Raw genomic sequence first — 21,560 nt, 5'->3', positions numbered from 1 at the left:
CTGAAGACACATATGATGATTCACACAGGGGGAAAGCCGTTTCATTGTGACACATGAAGATTCATACAGGAGAACGGACATTGCGTTACACAGTTTGCAGCGAGTACAGGAGGAAAGTCCTATAGTGGCAAAGGATTTGATCTTAATGGAAATGCGGAGACACACATGATGATTCATACAGGGAAAAGCTGTATCCATACTTTTACCATACTTGATGTTCCAATAACTTTACATTTCACCTTTTATTGTAAGTAAAGGTTGTACAGCATGGTGACTCATTTAAAATACATTGGTCCACATGGTAGCACTGAGTTGTAAATCAGGCATTAAATGTAGTTTAAGTGATATGTCTTTGTTTAGACAGATTGAAACATTATATTTGCAGTTGACACATCATTGTTGTACCTAAGTTATCCTGATTCATTGTTTGGGGGTTGTGACTCCATATCATTGATTGGTCTTCTATAGCTTTGCTATTCAGATGTAATTCAGTCAGACAGTCAGCACAAACTCATTGTAATTGAATGTTTGATTTGCATGGGTTTGTCTGCATGGGACAGTAGTGTGTAATGATGGTGTAATGATCATTTGCAATTGCTTGGTATATAGGTTTACCATTGTGATGCAATTCAGTGAGTAAGTACTAGAATGTGTACATAATTGGATGATTGTCTCAGTATTACCAGTCATTACAATAATGTCCCATTATGCATACTGCTACACAAGCTGTTGCATGAAAAAACTTGACTGCATTTAGATTATCTATATATTGTATATGTCTACATGCAATATGATATCCAGGTAAAACTCCAAGTATTTAAAATAAGTCAATTTATTTGAGCGCAATTACATCCAGAACAATGTGTTACATACATTTGTGTTAAGGTACATTGAGACATACACATGAACATTCTACAGTGTACCATAAGTGGTACACATATTGTATGTGACTCTGGAAAGACTGAGAACAAGACAAATGTCTTGTATAAAATGTCTATACAACAATCACTATGTGAACAATGTTTCTATTCTATGATATATTAAACAACAGTCAGAGACCAATGTCAACACATTGTATCATACAACATTCACTATTTGAACAATGTCACTACTTTCACATTAAGCAGGATGGCCTCCACCCAAACCAAGCAGGTTCACATGTTTTATTCAATCATAAATAACACTATGCTCTAATACCAATAACTTCCCACGTAAAAAAAATACAGTATAATGACTTATCTGGGATGCTCCTTTTAGGCAGGGTGTTTAACAACTTGTACTGTACTATGTTGTTTTATTGCATTGACTATACTTGTACTGTTCTCCATTTTTATCTAATAAAATACTCAATCAATCAAAAAACTCTCACAAGACTGATATCCAATATGGCCAATCTGTAATGTTAAACTGTATGACCTACTAATCACTGTTCATCACATTATTCAAGCTCTTCTATTCCATTCCAACCTCTGTCCAAACAGCAACGATCATGGAATGTTAAGCACTGTAGCCCTGAATACTTGCTGGAATAGCTATTTTCACTTGCCTGGTTCCAGACCATAGACCGCGCCCACTCTCAGAGTGGACTGAGCTGAGTCTGAAATCAGGCTATATTTTCACAATTTTCTAATGTATTAAAATATCTTTGTTCATATCTATGTTGCAGTTTACAACATAGACTATGCCTACCTTATGTATGTATGTACCTACATACATACATACATACATATTCTTGGCCTGGCCCACCCCCCACTCTGATTGGTCAGGAGTACTGACCAATCAGGACCCATCAGCACTGCATTGTTTGACAACACTTAAATCTGTGTAAATTGGTGAGAGCTGAACTTCTTTCTTCAGGACTTGGTGAAGTAGAGAGGTATCTAGTTTTTGCTCTGTAGGCTACTGGATTGAGGATTTGGATTAGAGTAAGAGATTCGGGACCAGCAGTGAGGTTGCAGTCGACAATATGGCTAACTACATGGCTTTACTCCAAACTGCTTCAGCTGCTGCTGAAGAGATACTTGGGATCTTTGGAAGAATTATAACTGAGTACGAGGACCAAGCTTTCGCTTTCAAGCAAGAGATTGACCGCCACGGCAGACACCTGGATATTGTTTTACAACCAGACGCTGAATTTCACAGAGCAGGTTGGTAAATTCGCTAAATCCCTACTAAAACACATAATACACATTTGATTATAGAGTTGTGATTCAAGACAGTGTTTTTTTAGCCAACTTTGGATTTAATTTGGTTTAGACTCAGAGTGCCTACTTGTTGAGTGTTGGGTGTTTAAAATACAATCAATTTTCTGTAACTAGAGATAGGCCTATAGGAGGTCAAACATACAGAGCTGACCTTTGTGAGATGTGACGTAGTTTAGTAGTTTAGAATAGATAACACCTTAGATTTAGGTAAATTGCACCATACACATTTGTGTCAATGACCTTTTTTTTTCTTCCCATGAATAGATAATAACTTGTATAACTGTATACATTGGTATGAATATTGCTTTGTTTTAAACACATCGCCACATTATTGTTTAAAGTTATGGCACATACTTGTTGTTTATAGAGTAGCTTTAAATACAATTTGCTGAACCTACAACGATAGAATAACTGAGGTAAAACAAGCTGAAACGACTGTTGTGACTATGGGTGGGGTATATTTGGATACATTACTCCCATGACCTTTATTAGTTTTAATTGTCTCCAAGTTCCACAAATTAGAATGGTTGCAGCTGGTAACTGTCACCAAATGTTTATTTTTATTTTATTTTTGATGCTATGTCTTTGTGATCATACACTCATAAAAAAACAAATCCATTCTAACAGACAGTATTGCCAAGCCAATGTAAAGTATCATGGCTTACTCATGTGTCATCTTTTGTCTTCTACCTAGCTGTGCATGAGGTACACACGCATGAGGTACCAGAGCCTCCACATATTAAAGAGGAACAGGATGACGCACACCAAAGACCAGAGGATGCTGATTGGTCAGCACAGACGTTACTAGCAGTGAAAAGGGAAGATGAGCCTCCCCAGACCAAAGAGGAAGAGGAGGGCGTACATCAAAGACCAGAGGATGCTGACGGGCCAACACATACAATACTAGCAATGGCACATGAAGCCAGTGATGGAACCATCTCCATAGAGAGTTACTGGTCTCTGGCCAGCACCTCAATTGAACAGATGAAACAAAGACCAGCTAGTAATGTGTGGGAGGAGAATATGGAAACGCAGACATATTTAAACATGCCAAAATCACACAAAACAAATACAGAAGACAAAATAGAGCCCTTGAGCCACGCCATGCCAAATACATTATCAAAACAAATAGCCTTCACAGGGAGTCACAATGGTGAAGTTCCCTTTCGTTGTAAAGCATGTGGCAAGGGCTTTAACTGTAATAGAAATCTGAAGAAACACATGATGATTCATACAGGGGAAAGGCCACATAGTTGCTCAGTTTGCGGCAAAGGCTTTGTTCAAAGTACAACCCTGAAGACACACATGTTGATGCATACAGGGGAAAGGCCATACAGTTGCACAGTCTGCGGCAAAGGCTTTGTTCAAAGTACAACTCTGAAGACACACATGATGACGCATACAGGGGAAAGGCCACATAGTTGCACAGTTTGCAACAAAGGCTTTGTTCAAAGGAATGATCTGAAGAAACACATGCTGGTTCATACAGGGGAAAAGCCCCATAGTTGCAAATATTGTGGCAAAGGATTTAATCTCAATGGAAATCTGAAGCAACACATGAGGACCCACACAGAGGTAAAGCTCTTTGGTTGCACAGTCTGTGACAAAAGATTACATTTTAATTCACATCTGAAGACACATATGATGATTCACACAGGGGGAAAGCCGTTTCATTGTGACACATGAAGATTCATACAGGAGAACGGACATTGCGTTACGCAGTTTGCAGCGAGTACAGGAGGAAAGCCCTATAGTGGCAAAGGATTTAATCTTAATGGAAATGCGGAGACACGCATGATGATTCATACAGGGAAAAGCTGTATCCATACTTTTACCATACTTGATGTTCCAATAACTTTACCTTTCACCTTTTAATGTAAGTAAAGGTTGGACAGCATGGTGACTCATTTAAAATACATTGGTCCACATGGTAGCACTAGTTGTAAATCAGGCATTAAATGTAGTTTAAGTATATGTCTTTGTTTAGACAGATTGAAACATTATATTTGCAGTTGACACATCATTGTTGTACCTAAGTTATCCTGATTCATTGTTTGGGGGTTGTGACTCCATATCATTGATTGGTCTTCTATAGCTTTGCTATTCAGATGTAATTCAGTCAGACAGTCAGCACAAACTCATTGTAATTGAATGTTTGATTTGCATGGGTTTGTCTGCATGGGACAGTAGTGTGTAATGATGGTGTAATGATCATTTGCAATTGCTTGGTATATAGGTTTACCATTGTGATGCAATTCAGTGAGTAAGTACTAGAATGTGTACATAATTGGATGATTGTCTCAGTATTACCAGTCATTACAATAATGTCCCATTATGCATACTGCTACACAAGCTGTTGCATGAAAAAACTTGACTGCATTTAGATTATCTATATATTGTATATGTCTACATGCAATATGATATCCAGGTAAAACTCCAAGTATTTAAAATAAGTCAATTTATTTGAGCGCAATTACATCCAGAACAATGTGTTACATACATTTGTGTTAATGTACATTGAGACATACACATGAACATTCTACAGTGTACCATAAGTGGTACACATATTGTATGTGACTCTGGAAAGACTGAGAACAAGACAAATGTCTTGTATAAAATGTCTATACAACAATCACTATGTGAACAATGTTTCTATTCTATGATATATTAAACAACAGTCAGAGACCAATGTCAACACATTGTATCATACAACATTCACTATTTGAACAATGTCACTACTTTCACATTAAGCAGGATGGCCTCCACCCAAACCAAGCAGGTTCACATGTTTTATTCAATCATAAATAACACTATGCTCTAATACCAATAACTTCCCACGTAAAAAAAATACAGTATAATGACTTATCTGGGATGCTCCTTTTAGGCAGGGTGTTTAACAACTTGTACTGTACTATGTTGTTTTATTGCATTGACTATACTTGTACTGTTCTCCATTTTTATCTAATAAAATACTCAATCAATCAAAAAACTCTCACAAGACTGATATCCAATATGGCCAATCTGTAATGTTAAACTGTATGACCTACTAATCACTGTTCATCACATTATTCAAGCTCTTCTATTCCATTCCAACCTCTGTCCAAACAGCAACGATCATGGAATGTTAAGCACTGTAGCCCTGAATACTTGCTGGAATAGCTATTTTCACTTGCCTGGTTCCAGACCATAGACCGCGCCCACTCTCAGAGTGGACTGAGCTGAGTCTGAAATCAGGCTATATTTTCACAATTTTCTAATGTATTAAAATATCTTTGTTCATATCTATGTTGCAGTTTACAACATAGACTATGCCTACCTTATGTATGTATGTACCTACATACATACATACATACATACATATTCTTGGCCTGGCCCACCCCCCACTCTGATTGGTCAGGAGTACTGACCAATCAGGACCCATCAGCACTGCATTGTTTGACAACACTTAAATCTGTGTAAATTGGTGAGAGCTGAACTTCTTTCTTCAGGACTTGGTGAAGTAGAGAGGTATCTAGTTTTTGCTCTGTAGGCTACTGGATTGAGGATTTGGATTAGAGTAAGAGATTCGGGACCAGCAGTGAGGTTGCAGTCGACAATATGGCTAACTACATGGCTTTACTCCAAACTGCTTCAGCTGCTGCTGAAGAGATACTTGGGATCTTTGGAAGAATTATAACTGAGTACGAGGACCAAGCTTTCGCTTTCAAGCAAGAGATTGACCGCCACGGCAGACACCTGGATATTGTTTTACAACCAGACGCTGAATTTCACAGAGCAGGTTGGTAAATTCGCTAAATCCCTACTAAAACACATAATACACATTTGATTATAGAGTTGTGATTCAAGACAGTGTTTTTTTAGCCAACTTTGGATTTAATTTGGTTTAGACTCAGAGTGCCTACTTGTTGGGTGTTTAAAATACAATCAATTTTCTGTAACTAGAGATAGGCCTATAGGAGGTCAAACATACAGAGCTGACCTTTGTGAGATGTGACGTAGTTTAGTTTGAATAGATAACACCTTAGATTTAGGTAAATTGCACCATACACATTTGTGTCAATGACCTTTTTTTTTTCTTCCCATGAATAGATAATAATTTGTATAACTGTATACATTGGTATGAATATTGCTTTGTTTTAAACACATCGCCACATTATTGTTTAAAGTTATGGCACATACTTGTTGTTTATAGAGTAGCTTTAAATACAATTTGCTGAACCTACAACGATAGAATAACTGAGGTAAAACAAGCTGAAACGACTGTTGTGACTATGGGTGGGGTATATTTGGATACATTACTCCCATGACCTTTATTAGTTTTAATTGTCTCCAAGTTCCACAAATTAGAATGGTTGCAGCTGGTAACTGTCACCAAATGTTTATTTTTATTTTATTTTTGATGCTATGTCTTTGTGATCATACACTCATAAAAAAACAAATCCATTCTAACAGACAGTATTGCCAAGCCAATGTAAAGTATCATGGCTTACTCATGTGTCATCTTTTGTCTTCTACCTAGCTGTGCATGAGGTACACACGCATGAGGTACCAGAGCCTCCACATATTAAAGAGGAACAGGATGACGCACACCAAAGACCAGAGGATGCTGATTGGTCAGCACAGACGTTACTAGCAGTGAAAAGGGAAGATGAGCCTCCCCAGACCAAAGAGGAAGAGGAGGGCGTACATCAAAGACCAGAGGATGCTGACGGGCCAACACATACAATACTAGCAATGGCACATGAAGCCGGTGATGGAACCATCTCCATAGAGAGGTACTGGTCTCTGGCCAGCACCTCAATTGAACAGATGAAACAAAGACCAGCTAGTAATGTGTGGGAGGAGAATATGGAAACGCAGACATATTTAAACATGCCAAAATCACACAAAACAAATACAGAAGACAAAATAGAGCCCTTGAGCCACGCCATGCCAAATACATTATCAAAACAAATAGCCTTCACAGGGAGTCACAATGGTGAAGTTCCCTTTCGTTGTAAAGCATGTGGCAAGGGCTTTAACTGTAATAGAAATCTGAAGAAACACATGATGATTCACACAGGGGAAAGGCCACATAGTTGCTCAGTTTGCGGCAAAGGCTTTGTTCAAAGTACAACCCTGAAGACACACATGTTGATGCATACAGGGGAAAGGCCATACAGTTGCACAGTCTGCGGCAAAGGCTTTGTTCAAAGTACAACTCTGAAGACACACATGATGACGCATACAGGGGAAAGGCCACATAGTTGCACAGTCTGCAACAAAGGCTTTGTTCAAAGGAATGATCTGAAGAAACACATGCTGGTTCATACAGGGGAAAAGCCCCATAGTTGCAAATATTGTGGCAAAGGATTTAATCTCAATGGAAACCTGAAGCAACACATGAGGACCCACACAGAGGTAAAGCTCTTTGGTTGCACAGTCTGTGACAAAAGATTTAATTTTAATTCACATCTGAAGACACATATGATGATTCACACAGGGGGAAAGCCGTTTCATTGTGACACATGAAGATTCATACAGGAGAACGGACATTGCGTTACACAGTTTGCAGCGAGTACAGGAGGAAAGTCCTATAGTGGCAAAGGATTTGATCTTAATGGAAATGCGGAGACACACATGATGATTCATACAGGGAAAAGCTGTATCCATACTTTTACCATACTTGATGTTCCAATAACTTTACATTTCACCTTTTATTGTAAGTAAAGGTTGTACAGCATGGTGACTCATTTAAAATACATTGGTCCACATGGTAGCACTAGTTGTAAATCAGGCATTAAATGTAGTTTAAGCATATGTCTTTGTTTAGACAGATTGAAACATTATATTTGCAGTTGACACATCATTGTTGTACCTAAATTATCATGATTCATTGTTTGGGGGTTGTGACACCATATCATTGATTGGTATACTATAGCTTTGCTATTCAGATGTAATTCAGTCAGACAGTCAGCACAAACTCATTGTAATTGAATGTTTGATTTGCATGGGTTTGTCTGCATGGGACAGTAGTGTGTAATGATGGTGTAATGATCATTTGCAATTGCTTGGTATATAGGTTTACCATTGTGATGCAATTCAGTGAGTAAGTACTAGAATGTGTACATAATTGGATGATTGTCTCAGTATTACCAGTCATTACAATAATGTCCCATTATGCATACTGCTACACAAGCTTTTGCATAAAAAAACTTGACTGCATTTAGATAATCTATATATTGTATATGTCTACATGCAATATGATATCCAGGTAAAACTCCAAGCACTTAAAATAAGTCAATTTATGTGAGCGCAATTACATCCAGAACAATTTGTTACATACATTTGTGTTAAGGTACATTGAGACATACACATGAACATTCTACAGTGTACCATAAGCGGTACACATATTGTATGTGACTCTGGAAAGACTGAGAACAAGACAAATGTATTGTATAAAATGTCTATACAACAATCACTATGTGAACAATGTTTCTATTCTATGATATATTAAACAACACAATGTGTTGACACATTGTATCATACAACATTCACTATTTGAACAATGTCACTACTTTCACATTAAGCAGGATGGCCTCCACCCAAACCAAGCAGGTTCACATGTTTTATTCAATCATAAATAACACTATGCTCTAATACCAATAACTTCCCACGTAAAAAAAATACAGTAAAATGACTTATCTGGGATGCTCCTTTTAGGCAGGGTGTTTAACAACTTGTACTGTACTATGTTGTTTTATTGCATTGACTATACTTGTACTGTTCTCCATTTTTATCTAATAAAATACTCAATCAATCAAAAAACTCTCACAAGACTGATATCCAATATGGCCAATCTGTAATGTTAAACTGTATGACCTACTAATCACTGTTCATCACATTATTCAAGCTCTTCTATTCCATTCCAACCTCTGTCCAAACAGCAACGATCATGGAATGTTAAGCACTGTAGCCCTGAATACTTGCTGGAATAGCTATTTTCACTTGCCAGTGGACTGAGCTGAGTCTGAAATCAGGCTATATTTTCACAATTTTCTAATGTATTAAAATATCTTTGTTCATATCTATGTTGCAGTTTACAACATATAGACTATGCCTACCTTATGTATGTATGTACCTACATATATATATATATACATACATACATACATACATACATACATACATACATACATGGATGCTACACATCTTAACTAAAGAAAACTGCCCCATGAGACTGACAGGCCATTAATCTGCCACCCCCTTCCCCCACCGCCAAAAAACACTCACTCACTGATTGGCCATCATGTGCACCCTCTATGAGTATATATAGCAGGGGCCTGTTTAGTCTTGAATCAGTACTTGAACTGGTTAAGAGCTAAACACCTCTCCTCTGGACTAGGTGAAGTTATTCACTCAGCTATATATATATATATATATATATATATATATATATATTTTGTTTGGTTCTCCATTGAGCTGGCTGAGCTTTGAGACATGGCTTTACTACAAACGCTGAAGTCCCTGATCAACAAGCGACTCAACAAACATCTCTCTGCAGCAGCTGCTGAAGAGATATTTGAGATTGTTGGAAGAATCATCAACGAGTATGAGGACCAAGCTTTCTGTTCCAAGCAGGAAATTGACAGGCAACGCAGACTACTGGATATGGTTTTAAACCCACGCATCAGATTGCAAAGATCAGGTTGGTAATTCAAAAGATTGGAAGCTGATGATTTGAAGATGCGGTCAAGTAAATTAAGCTGATCATTCTAGCATTACGGGTCAAACTGAATGAGCTGACAGTTGTAAGACATTTAAACATAGTTGCAGTGAATATCATTATCAAAAACATTGATTGATGCAGTCTTATATTGGAAATTCTAACTCGCATGTCTTACTCTCATATCACCTTTTGTCTAGATCCATTCAACCTCTCTTTGGTAAAAGAGGAGGTTTTCCATGAACAGCAGAAGTGGAGCTCCAGTCCCGTGCAGGAGGTACCAGAGCCTCCACAGATTAAAGAAGAACAGGAGGACCTACATCAAAGACCAGAGGATGCTGGCGGTTCAACACAGACACTACTAGCAGCGAAAAGGGAAGATGAGCCTCCCCAGACCAAAGAGGAAGAGGAGGGCGTACATCAAAGACCAGACTATGCTGGCGGTTCAACACAGACACTACTAACAGTGAAAAGTGAAGATGAGCCTCTACAGATTAAAGAGGAACATGAGGACGTACATCAAAGACCAGGGGATGCTGATGGGTCACCACAGACATTATTAGCAGTGACATTTCAATTTGATGATGGTGATGATGAAAACATATCCAGCGAGCCTTTAGCCCACACCTCATTTGAACACATGAAAAGACAAGCTGATCTAGATAACAATTGGGTTTTACGGCCATCTTCGAGTGTAAATGTCAGTTCTGAATCCAACACTGAAGACAGTGAGTGGGAGGAGAATAAGGAAGACCAGTCAAATGCAGACACACTGCAATCACTCAAAACACATGTGGAAGAAGGACGCTACAAACCGTCAAAGACATTATCAAAACAGATAATATCCACGAAAAGTCACAACGGAAAGGATCCCTTTAGTTGTACAGTTTGTGGTAAGATTATTACTTGTACTAAAAATATGAAGATACATATGAAGAGTCATACAGGAGAAAGGCCATTCCGTTGCACAGTTTGCAGCAAAGGCTTTGTTCAAAGGAACGATCGGAAGAAACACATGCTGATTCATACAGGGGAAAAGCCCCATAGTTGCATATATTGTAGCAAAGGATTTAATCTTAATGGAAATCTGAAGAAACACATGAGGATTCACACAGGGGAAAAGCCCTTTATCTGCACAATCTGTGGAAAAGGCTTTATTTCTAATCAAAGTATGAAGCGACACATGATGACCCACGCAGAGGAAAACAACTATAGCTTTGCTATTCAGATGTAATTCAGTCAAACAGTCAGCACAAACTCATTGTAATTGAATGTGTGATTGCAACTGTGTTGCACAGTCTGCGACAAAAGATAAAAATTTAATTCAGATCTGAAGAAACATATGATGATTCACACAGGGGAAAAGCCATTACATTGTACACTTTGTGCCAAACGCTTTTTTCGAAATAATGATCTGAAGAAGAAACACATTGTGATTCATACAGAGGAAAGGTCATATTGTTGCAAGATTTGTGACAAAGGCTTTAAAAGTAATCTGCATTTGAAGCAACACATGGTGATACACGCAAAGTGATACACGTGGCAAAGGATTTAATTATAATATGTGTCTGAAGCGACACGTGACAATTCACACAGGAAAAGCCATTGCTTAGTTGCACATTTAATCTATTCAAACCTGAAAAGCCACATGAGGATTCATACAAGGGATACAGTGTTGCATTCTCTTGCAAATATTTAGGTCGAATGAATAACAAAAAATGATCATTATGATTATTACTATAATATACAGTTTGCTCATTAAAAATACAGTTTGTGACAAATACTTGTGACATTTATACATATAGGAAGTTGTTGATTGTGAAGTAACATTTGTTTAAGATAACTTTGCTGACAGATGATTTGCAGAATTATCGTCTATTCTATTCATTCAAGGCACATTAAACACTCAGTCTTTAATAATGTTGTTTTGCTAAACATTTTCACTGTTTAACTGTTTATCGGGTACCATTCAGCACAAATAGCTACAAATGGAGCCACGATAGGAATACACTCTAAAGCTTTATTTCCCCCCTTGTTTTGATTTGATTGAGAACAATTATGTTTTTGTGTATGCATTTTCATCAATACAATTGAATAAACAATCAACAATCAAAGTGTATATGTCACTACTCCTACATGTACAAACAACTAGGTGCCCGACTGGCAAAGTCTGCATGACAGCTATGCCTACACAATAATAATAATACTGGATATTATACAGGACATAACGTTAAAATGTGCCGTACACATCAAGAACTATTATATGTTGTTGTTACTAAGTGGATGGCAGAGGCCGTTCCACAACTATGACGAGAACCATAGTCCTAAAACTAAATCATGTATATGACTTTAAGATTGATTTTATGAAACATTGGCAGGAAATCTCAAGTGTGAGACCCTTGAGCCTTTGTTATTAACATGAGAGGCAATACATACACAATACATATCAATTCTAACAAGTTGTGACTACTTTATCAGCAGTGGGTGGTTTTATAGTATATGCAACAAGGCATAATTATACAATTATTGTGTATAAACATTGTGGAGTATCAGTTTGAGAAATCTGTACAGGATCAAAGATGGAGCACTGGTTCCCATCCTCCTAATGTAATGTTTTCAACTATGGTGAAACTTGTCTGTTTGAAACAATACATATCGAGAGAAACTTGTTCATTGAGCAGTAACTTAAAAAAGAAAACATTGTTATATTACTACAATACTACCACTAATACAATCACTACTTTACTGAACATGACTGACATATTAAGCAGGATGGTCTCCACCGAAACCAACCAAGGTTCAAAGGATGTATTCACTTTAGAACTAACACTGCTCCTGCAAGACTGATGTCCAATAGGGCCAATCTATAATGATAAACTACTAATCACTCTTTAGGGTCATTTTAACATGAGAAGTCGAGAGGCATGAGGTATATTTTGACGAAGTCAAGCTTTTTGGTGAAAAATAATAAAATGTTATGCTATAGTGTTCCTGATATCACTAGCCTAACATATTGTTTCATAACATGCCACATGATGATTCATACAAGGGATACAGTTTTGCATACTCTTGCAACGTGTTAGGCTGAATGAATAATAACGCAAAATGAACATTATTAACTCATTAAAATGTAATATTTTGCAACATTCACTATGTGAACAATGTCACTACTTCTCTGAACCTGAATGACATTATTAAGCAGGATGGCCTCCGCCCAAACCAAGGTCATAAGCAGGATGGCCTCCACCCAAACCAAGTTCATTGAACTATGTGCATGTCACACATGCACATAGTGCAGGGTGCTAGATTAAAACAACCTTTTGAATGACAAAAGACAGTATGACTGACGGCCCATCAGACTCACATACCATCAATCTGACCCCCGCCCCACACCCACTCACACAGATTGGCTATTGCACCCACCCTCTGTGAGTATATAGGAGGGCTTTGTTTAGTTTGGTTCCATCACTTAAATCTGTACTTGAGCTGGTTAAGACCCAAACGCCTCTCCTCTGAACTGTAGTCCAAGTTATTCACTCAGCTATAGATTTGGTTCCGGTTCTCCTTCTGAGCTAGCTGAGCTTTGAGAAATGGCTTTACTACAGACACTGAAGTCCCTGGTCAACAAGCAACTCAACAGGCGACTCTCTGCAGCTGCTGCTGAAGAGATATTTGAGATCGTGGGAAGAATAATAACCGAGTATGAGGACCAAGCTTTCTGTTCCAAGCAGGAAATTGACAGGCAACGCAGACTCCTGGATATGGTTTTAAAACCAAACATCAAATTACACAGATCAGGTTGGTGATTTACTATATTACCCTTTCTCTATGAGCACATTTGCATGCATTGATTTTGTAAAGCATGACGGTTGAAAGGTAAAAGACGAAATACTTGTAGTCTGTCAGGTAAGGGTATGATTTGTAGGGTATGAATGTATGATTTGAAGCTGCAGTAACAGTGCTGGTCATGTATTGAGAGTCTGCTCAACACCTCCAATGCTAGAATCACCTGAGTGTTGTAATACGTTGAAACATACAGTAGTTGCAGTGAATACCATTACACGGGTGACATAGGCTATATTTGGGTGGCCGTTATTATCTGACATATTTACACTTAGGAAAGCATTGCCAAAAAACAAATATTGATAAAAAATGTAACTCTTTACATTCAAACGCTCATGTCTTACTCGTGTGTCATCTTTTTTTCCTTTTTTCTAGATTCCATCCATCCCTCTGTGCTAAAACAGGAGGTGTCCCTTGAACAGCAGGAGTGGAACCCAAGTCTGGTGCAGGAGGTACCAGATCCTCCACAGATTAAAGAGGAACAAGAGGACGTACACCAAAGACCAGAGGATGTTGTATGTTCACCACAGACATTACTAGCAGTGAAAAGTGAAGACGATGGTGAACACATCTCTAGAGAGAGAGAGCCTCTAGCCAGTACCTCAATTGGACACATGAAAATACAAGCTGGTGTAGAGTACAGTGGAGCATTACAGTCATCTACTGATGTAAACATGGACTCTTCACATTGTTCTAAATCTGACACTGAAGACAGCGATGAGTGGGAGGATAATATGGAAGACCAGGCAAATGTAAACACACTGCAATCACACAAAACACAGTCTGCAGAAGAACGATTTCCTGTGAGCCACAAACCGTCAAAGAAAATATCAAACCAAACACTGAAGAAACACATGATGACTCATACAGGTGAAAAGCCCTATAGTTGCAAAGTTTGTGGCAAGGGATTTAATCTTAATGGAAATCTGAAGCAACACATGACAATTCACACAGAGGAAATGCCCTTTAGTTGCACGGTCTGTGGCAAAGGCTTTAATTTTAATTCACACCTGAAGCAACACATGATAATTCACACAGGGAAAAGGGCATTTCAGTGTACGATTTGTGCCACTGGATTTTTTCAAAATACTGACCTGAGGAAACACATGATGACCCACACGGGGGCAAAGCCACACAGCTGTAAAGTTTGCAGCAAAGGCTTTGTTTATAGTAATGATCTGAAGAAACACATGCTGATTCATACAGGGGAAAAGCCATATAGTTGCACAACCTGTGGCAAAGGATTTAATCTTAAAGGAAATCTGAAGAAACACATGATGATTCACACAGGAGAAAAGCCATTTCCTTGTACACTTTGTGCCAAAGGCTTTTATCGAAATCACGATCTGAAGAAACACATTCTGACTCATACAGGGGAAAAGTCTTATAGTTGCACAGTTTGTGGCAAAGCCTTTAATCATAATACAAATCTGAAGCAACACATGACGATTCATACAGAGGATAAGCCCTTTAGTTGTACAGTTTGTGGTAAATGCTTTAGACGTAATGGACAGCTTAAGACGCACATTGCTATTCATACAGGGGAAAAGCCGTACAGTTGTACAGTCTGTGGTAAAAGCTTTATTGAGATGAATCGTTTGAAGAAACATTTAACAATTCATACAATGGATACTGCTTTAGTTGTGTAGACTGGGACAAAGGTTTTGGGTTGAAAGAATGATTTGGCCAAAGTAATTCATGATTCATACAATAGTATATTCATTTAGGGTTAGTGTCAAATCATGCCACAAAGAGAACATGTTTCCTCACAGAACTATAATTTATTCTATCCTTTCTAAGACACATTAATAACTATTAATAACTCAACTATGCTCAATACCTTATAGTTGTATAGATACTTTATATATACTGCAGCAGTCTATAAACAAGTGTGGTTGTTCAGTGTGTATGTTGTTGTTAGATCGGAGAGACTTAAAAACAAAATGAAGTTGATCAGTGCAACAGATGTAAAAGCTGAGACCATCTGTTAACCACTCAAGTCAACTCAAGTATACTTCTCTATGAGGAATGCTGAAAATAGCTGATCTACAAGGTCACAAGGCCACATTGATTGACATCTAGACCTACTGCACATACAGTATAAACCGAGCTGCTACCTTTAAACACAGATGTTTTTTGTATACTATTTAAATCGTATTCAGAAAATCGTATTCCAACTGTATATATGTTCCCCAATTTCAACAGTTTTTTATTATATTTGACACTTGCTTTGGTAATGTAAACGTATGTTTTCTCATGCCAATAAAGCTCACTTGAATTGAATTGACAGCTTTAGATCAGATATTTTCACTGTTTATTTATTGAAAAGTATTGCATCTTGAATAGTCTAAATGTGTTCACACCAGGACTGTTTGTTTAGTTTAAAATGGACCATGGTCCGCTTACTCCTTTGGTCCAGCCAACTCGTAGCACCTTAGGTGCAAGTAGGTCTCCTACTTGGAGCTGGCGGGAGGTGTTGCTCCCCAGCTAAGTAATCCTTCTCCCAGGGGTCTAGCGCATTGTGAAACCCTGGCAGATACCGACAAAAACTCCCCCTTTAAATATTGTTTTAACTTGTGTTTAACCCTTACCGTAGTTCAGTGGGCTCAAATGTTGAGTGACTCAACTTATAATTTTAACATCTCTCTAATATGGTCCTCTTGAAGACCTACCAGTCCTCTTAATTCCATATTAACTTCTCTCGTACATCCAGTCATTTGTTCACAGTACACAATCAGTTGTGAGAGATAGTTCTTTGGCCACAGAGGGTATGCGCGTGACATCATCATCATACCCGGAAGTTATGCGGGAATGCCTACCGAGTAGTAAAAAAATCCGACCCGTGCGAAGTGAGCGGTGGAAACCAAGGTTATTCTAAAAAAGTGAACGACAGTACAAAGGCAAGGCCCTTAGCCAATGAGGAGCAGCCAAAGGGTAGATATGTGTGCCCATACATGGTGTTACATGCGAGCCCACACTGTTTCATAGGAACAGTATTTCTAGTTACGTTTGTTCTTGTTAAGTTTGAGTTATTCCTCAAAATGTTTCCCTATATAATAAGCTGTATATCAAAATCTGCTGATTCACAAAAGAACCAAGGTTGGCATCCTGGTTGGTTTGGGATGTAAGGACACTACCTGTAGACCATCTGTAATGTTCTAACTGCTCAACGTTTTTACATCATACTCGCAAAAAGGATAATGAAACATCTACCGTGAAAGAGGGTGTGTTACAGATGTTTTATTCTTGTGTTTCTGAGTTACTTGTGCTATTTATATGGGTTAATTTCATTAAGTGTCTGGCAAAGCTTGAAACAATGGTTTGTTGTATGCTTTGTGCCAAGATGTAGGCCACACTTTGGGAGGCCAGGTGTTGGAGCTCAGCTCCCAAAATATTTCACATTTTGTTCCACAGCGATAGGGGCATCTCAAGAACTAAGGCTCTTTTTGAGGGTTTGTTCCTCCACCATTTGATTGGCCGCCTGTGGTGGGAACGCAAGAACGTGGTCGATGAGGCCAAAGTCTTTGGCCTCCGCGGGGCTTCCATCGTTCCATCACCCTTTCAATGGTTTCCAGAGGCTTGCCGGTGTGCTTGGCAAAGATGTCGTTGATCTGCCTCTTTAGCTGAAGGATCTCCTCGACCTGGATGGCAACGTCCGTGGCCTGGCCATGGGCGCCTCCGGAGGGCTGGTGGACCATGATGCGCGCGTTGGGCAGCGCGTGCCGCATGCCAGCCGTGCCCGCCGCCAGGAGGAGGCTCCCCATGCTGGCCGCCTGGCCCACGCACCAGGTGGAGATGGGGTTGTGGGTGTACTGCATGGTGTCGTAGATCGCCAGGCCCACCGTCACCGCGCCGCCGGGGCTGTTGATGTACACCTGGATGGGTTTGGTGCTGCTCTCCGACTGCAGGAACAGCAGCTGGGCCACCACCGAGGTGGCCATTGAGGTGTCGATCGGACCCATGACACAGATGATCCTCTCCGTCAGGAGGTGGGAGAAGATGTTGTTCGCTCACTTGTCCTTCCCCGTCTGGTTCACCACTGTGGTCGATGCCCTATATGTCCAAACAGGTGGTCTCGCAGTTTTCTACGTGTCATATTACGGTATCAGCTTCCCCGATTGGCTATCAGACCATATTAGGCCAGGAGGTGAACTCTGTTAGGTTCCTTAACTGTAACTATGCAGAGTTAGAGTTAGTTTGGCAGTGGTTCTAACAAAGACCGGGTACCAAAAAGGGTCCTTGAATGGGTTCTAGGGGGTCCCCAGTTTATAATAAGGACACAAATACACTTTTACAGGTCTGTAAAACGTATACAAATGGTGCATAATGGGGAGAAGCATTTGTGTCATGGGTCCAATAGTTCTCAAACCTTGTACCCCTTACACTAATTCCTGAAGCCAAGTACCCCCTCTTCCCTTGACTACAGCGTTTTGCTTAGATATATTTACATAAAAAGTCCAGTTATAATGCCAATTATGTTCAAAATCAAACAGCATAATGGCAAATAACAGTGCTTTCTATTCAATAATAGTCAATTTATGTACAAAGTCTGACAATGTTTTATCATTAACCATAACAGTAAAATACATATTCCCATTTTCTAGTTTTTCTCACGTGCCCCCTGCAGTACACCCATGTACCCCTAGGGATACACATACCCCCATTTGAGAAACACTGCAATAGATGACTCTTGGAGATTGCCTAACTCAGAAGTTCCATTTATCCACAAGCCTATCTATAGGCAAAGACATCCCCCCTTTATTTAGGACATATTCTTGATCGATTACAATATCAGTGTGTGAAGATAGTCACTTAAACCACTAAATTAAGTTGATCATTGTAACACACACTGCTTAAAAAAACATTGAATACTGGAAGGTTTTCCTTGGGAATCCCCTCATACATATCCTGCATACCCAAGCATAGAGATACCATCTCTGAGAGGATCATTTGCATATTCCCCTGGCCAGCCAGCCCCCCTTCTAGATTTTCACACCATCAGTCCCCACAACCCCCCTCCTCTCTTTGTTGTGCAGGGGGGAGTAGGACTGCAAGGACCGTTGTAATTGAAGGTGTGATTTGGCATGTGTTTGTGTCTGTATGGAACAGTAGTGTGGAATGATGGTGGGTCATTTACAATTGCTTGGTCTAGAGGTGGACCATTGAGATGCAATTCAGTCAATAAGTGGCACAATGATAGATCACTGTTGTGTTGCAGTACCAGTCATTACAATACTGTCCTCAACATGCAGGGGAGGGCGGGGTCTGTTGTGACCTTTTTTACATTTTACTCCATTACTAAACAAATACTTGCTCAATTGAGACAAAAATGCAAAGTTAATAACTTTGAGATGTCTGTCAACTATTGGTGGTGTTTATTTGATTCAATCTCAAACCTATAAGCCACAATTTCTCTTCAAAAAGAATATGTGCACCGGAACAATGGGTCCATTGTGACCCTGTACGGGCCGATTGTTCTGCTTATTCTAAATTAAATAAAAGGGTTATGTTAACCATTTATTATATTTTTTAACTCATAGTATGTGTTCAGAGACCTTGTTTTCTTTAACTTGTGTTTTACTCTTAATCTAATTAACCATGGAGTCAGGTATGCCATTGTTGAAACTTCCAGGCAAAACTAATTTCCTCTTACCATCTTCACTTCACCATTTATAAGAAGTAGGCCTATACTTGTGTAGCACCCAGCCATGAACCAGCGACAACAGCCCTGCTATACGGGCTCAGCCCTATTAGCACGACTGGTTGTGCGTTGGACTGGCGAGTGGGAGTCCCGGGTTCAATCCCCGCTTCCGCGTATCACTACATCTGGCGTTGTCGGCAGGATGAGGAGCGTGATGTCCTCGCGTGAGGGAACAGTGCCACGTCGTGTGTGGCGGTCCGCGGCGTGATGTGTGAAGCGCGAGGGCGCACTCCAAAAGACCAGGGGGGTGAATGTAGCACCCAGCCATGAACCAGCGACAACAGCCCTGCTAATCGGGCTCAGCCCTATTAGCACGGCTGGTTATGCGTTGGACTGGCGAGTGGGAGTCCCGGGTTCAATCCCCGCTTCCGCGTATCACTACACTTGCAAAAAGCCTAATAGTTAAGATGTTTGAAATGTCACATGAGTCACTGCATGTAGTCTAATAAGCATAGTCTAATTCATCATATCATAGGCCTATAGACTAACTAGTGGCAGTAAAGTGTTTTGCAGGCATTAGACACAAATTAAAATGAGGAAAGACAAATTCCACCAAAAACTTGCCCCAGCTGATGAGAGAAGTCTCTTTAGCCTCTATGCTAATCATTTAGCATTAGCAGTAGCTTGTTACCATAACTAGTTGGGTCAGTTGTATATCTTTGCAGGGGCTGCACAACGGATCCCTTTTGACTAAATTAATTTTAAGACCTTGATTGTTGATACTGTGAGTTAAAACGTACATGACATAGTAGAGGACAGATAGATGATTAAAATGTGGTATATTGTGACTGTTTGACGACTGAATTCAAAGTGCTAGACGAAAATTAGCCAACTGTTGGTGAAAATACCTGCTTGCTTGAAAGCTGGTCCCAACATGAAGTGAAATCAGCTTGGCACACACAATCGTCATGTACCGGAAGGGGCTGTCCAAAAATGTCAGAAAACTGATTGACAGCATTTTATATGACATATTATTGGTTTAAATGAAGAATATCAACAGGCCCCACCCTCCCCCTACCAAACAATTATTGGAGTCGTTTTGATATTACATAGACAGTTGGTGTATACTTAAGACCAACATAATAACCAAGAACCATGTTTTATTTAAATATATGTTTTGTGCACGGTACATTAAAATAGTATGACGATTCTGGAGTCTAGCAGGGGGGATAATACATTATGTCACTCTGGAGAGATTGAAAACAAGACCAATGTTGTGTGTTATTTAAGCAATATTACACGAGAGGGTGTGCATTATCGTGGTTATTTGGCCCAACAGTCTTGCTGCAGGAACAAGCCGTAGGCAGGACTGAAGGGACACATAACCGCGATAATGCAGACCCTCGAATGTGGACCATTATTGTGATTATACAACTATTGCCCTTAAAAAAAACATGTCAACTTCATTTCGTTGTAATTAAGATATATGATAGGAATTTGTAATTTTTTAATGCCTCATTTAGCTACTATGTCCCTGAACTTCACATGAAAACCGCTAGCCTAGCCACCTAGCGTAGTGTGGGGAGAGAGGCGCGCTTGCTCTCTTTCATGTCAAACGCAGCTGATTTCTTTATTTGATGAGACCGTGCAGTATTGCTCATTACCTGCACGGTTGGAGAGCCTGTTTTCCATTGAGAGCCCGGCTACCCGTTGTATAATGTTCCTTATACAAGTATTATGATAGAATTAGTGCTTATGTTTCATAAACTGCATTCTTCACTACATCCTCTACCCTCATGTTGCCATAGTATTTTACTCAGTACTTTTGTAGTTTTCAAAATGCAACTAGCCTATCTTTTTTTTAACTTGATCATTTAGTCTAATTGTACAGATCCACATGAAGCTGTAGTTATTTTGAGAGCAAATTGCACCACACCATTCAATAAAACAAAATCGTAATAATTGTATTATAATTTACTTCATCTTTTGTTATGATCTGTGTTGTCTGTAACCTGTATATGCATTACGATACTCAGGGTCATGTTATATCATGATTATAAGCACAGCTGTGCGTCTGTAATGGTCTCTAAGTGGAGGCCAGTCTATCAGTGAGTTGTCCCACCCCCCACTCTGATTGGCCAATCAGGCCCAGTCAATGAGTATTTAG

General features: G+C 39.4%; 1 pseudogene across 1 annotated transcript; it reads right to left on the bottom strand.

Moving 5' to 3' along the window:
• Positions 1 to 17,179: 17,179 nt before the first annotated feature.
• LOC308285915 (ATP-dependent Clp protease proteolytic subunit, mitochondrial-like) lies at positions 17,180 to 18,388 on the bottom strand (annotated as a pseudogene). The gene is made up of 2 exons: positions 18,367 to 18,388; positions 17,180 to 17,761 (listed from the first exon to the last, which is right to left on the bottom strand). The product of its transcript is annotated as an ATP-dependent Clp protease proteolytic subunit, mitochondrial-like (transcript).
• Between the last annotated feature and the right edge of the window lie 3,172 nt (positions 18,389 to 21,560).

The sequence above is a fragment of the Nannobrachium achirus genome (assembly GCF_963921795.1).
Source record: "Nannobrachium achirus genome assembly, chromosome: 1".
Lineage (NCBI taxonomy): Eukaryota > Metazoa > Chordata > Actinopteri > Myctophiformes > Myctophidae > Nannobrachium > Nannobrachium achirus.
The sequence above is the reverse complement of the archived record's forward strand: the minus strand, read 5'-3'. Positions and strand labels throughout refer to the sequence as shown.